This window comes from Alexandromys fortis, unplaced genomic scaffold, assembly GCF_014885135.2.
Source record: "Alexandromys fortis isolate MF-2015 unplaced genomic scaffold, M_Fortis_MF-2015_v1.1 scaffold_777, whole genome shotgun sequence".
Classification (NCBI taxonomy): Eukaryota; Metazoa; Chordata; class Mammalia; order Rodentia; family Cricetidae; genus Alexandromys; species Alexandromys fortis.
This window is the reverse complement of record NW_026068659.1, coordinates 10455-12894: the sequence shown is the minus strand read 5'-3', so window position 1 is coordinate 12894 and position 2440 is coordinate 10455. Positions and strand designations below refer to the sequence as shown.

Below are 2440 nucleotides of genomic sequence, written 5' to 3'. Positions count from 1 at the left end.
CCCCATTCCTCCCTCCCTCCCCATACTGCTTCATTGGGACACACTTCATGTGCCCCTACCCTTGGGCTTTTCTATTTCTTTTTTCTTAAGATTTATTTATTTATTTATTTATTTATTTATTTATTTATTTATTTATTGTGTATACAGTGTTCTGTCTGCATGTATGGCTGCAGGCCAGAAGAGGGCACCAGATCTCATTACAGATAGTTGTGAGCCACCATGTGGTTGCTGAGAATTGAGCTCAGGACCTCTGGAAGCACAGTCAGTGCTCTTAACCTCTGGGCCATCTCTCCAGCCCGCTTTTCTATTTCTTAAGCAGTCCTTGCTGCTCCTTCCATCTCGACACATTTAGAAAGCAGACCTGGTGACAGACTGGCTCCAAGAAGAGATCCCAGGGCAACAACCAGGTTTTTAGCTGATCGCATGAGGAATGTACTTTACAAAATGATGGTTATACTTACGTATCCAGCATGTTGGGATCAGCAAAGACAGAGAAGAGGTCCTTGTCCTGGAGAACCCCTGGAAGATAGCAAGATTTCTCTTAGACAGTGGAAATCTAGCCATATCCAGAAGGAAAAGGCAGCATTAAATCTCAAAGCAAGCAACTCAACGGGACCCCAAACCAGCCCTCCTGAGAAAGGAAGAAATGAAGTCGAGGGCATCTTATTCCAGTGGGAATGCTCCAGCTGTCCCCACATTCTCCTGCACTTAGCACACAGAGCTGCAACAGTGGAGGTCTGAGAGCCCTTAGGGGCTAGGTTTGTGGAATGAACCTTGATCATGTTCCCTCGTCCCTCAACAGCAGTGCTTCTTCAAAAGATGGTCAGAGCCCCCTTTTGCTCCTAGTTTTTTCCTTTTCCTTACATTTCTTTAAATCTTTTCTTGTACTTACCTAGGGCAATGGGGTCACTGCTGAGACCTGGGGTTGCCACAATGATCTGATCTAGAGATTCTTTATTGCTGAGCATCTTAAAGACCTGCAGAAGAAAACAGGGATGGCTTAGAATTCTACCTAGTGCCATACAGTCACCAAGTGCCCACACTCTTCTTGACTTCCTCCCTCTGAATGTTTGTATAGAATGCTTGTATACATACCACCACAAGGGAACAGTCTCTATGGTTCCCCACCACCATCCCTATACTTCTAAAACAAGACCAACAACAATTTCTCCAGATCCATGCTCTATACAATGACTACTTTACACTGGTAAATATTGGGAAGGATGTTCACAGCTGCATTGATTCTGCCTGTCAACAGCTCATTTCTCCAGTGGGGAAATCCATACTTAAGAGGTGACAGGCAGTTCACCTTCACCAAGAGTCATAGATCAAGACCCATCAGTAAAGGTACAGGGATTCTGAGAACAGTAACCATACTCAGTCCATAAGACCAGCCTGAGGAGAGGCTGTCTAAGCAGCATCCTACGGAATCAACAACCAATGCCTGACTGAGACAGGCTCTTTGAGGAAAGACAGGATTCTGCTGAGGCCCACAGACATGGCAAGAACTCTCAAAGGAACTCTTGGTTGTCGTGGCGATGTGCTGTCAGCTCCCAGGCTGAACACTGGCCAGTGACAACACCATCTCCTGCAGTCTTGGCTGAACTCACCGCTTCCCTGTAGGAGGAGCTGCTGTGCAGGGCGGTGTGCAGCACCCGGAACTCCCTCAGAGCAGTAGCTTTGTCCACAGGTTCTAGAGGAGAAGATGTGGTTATCCAATAAGTCCAGGCACTGTCATTACCACAGATGTGGAGACACTTGCTCTACAGAGTCCCTCCCCTCATCACCCTCCAAAATGTGAGCACTACCTCAGAAAAACCCATTTGTGCCACAAGTATGAAATCTGTATAGTCAATAAATTATCTTTGGTACATAAAACAAACAAAGTTCCAGCAGAGGGGGATCTTACCACATGAAAGAGGCTTTTCTGATCAACAACCTACTGCAGGGATTCTAGACTTCTTACATTTGAGAAGGAAGAATGTATAATCAACTCAGTGGACTCTTACGTAGGGACTTAAAGTAAGTTCACTCCAAGCCATCTTAACGATATAGCACTATGCTGACACAATATGTTAAGAGGAAGAAATAGAACACAAAGTTGGATGTGCATTCTCTGGTAAAACTATGCAAAATATGTCAGTCTGCATATGGTCCAAGGCTGGAAGGAGCAAGATAAAGAATAACATTTTCTAAGAGGGATAAGCCCATGGGTAATTCTTTCTTCTTTGTTATTTTCTTTCAGATTTCTCTATTTCTTTTTAGGCGTCTTTATTCTTTTTTATTTATCTTTTAATTATTATGTGTATGAGTGTTTTGCCTACATGTATGTCTGTGTACCATGTGAATGCACTGCCATCAGATTCCCTGGAACTGGAGTTACATTTAATTGCAAACTACCTGCAGGTGTTAGAAATTGAACCGGGGCGGGGGGGGGGGG

General features: G+C 44.4%; 1 long non-coding RNA gene across 1 annotated transcript; it reads right to left on the bottom strand.

The window, feature by feature from the left end:
- Positions 1 to 119: 119 nt before the first annotated feature.
- On the bottom strand, positions 120 to 2326 carry LOC126495998 (uncharacterized). The gene is made up of 3 exons (XR_007590266.1): positions 1611 to 2326; positions 893 to 977; positions 120 to 519 (listed from the first exon to the last, which is right to left on the bottom strand). It is a non-coding gene; the product is annotated as an uncharacterized lncRNA (long non-coding RNA).
- Between the last annotated feature and the right edge of the window lie 114 nt (positions 2327 to 2440).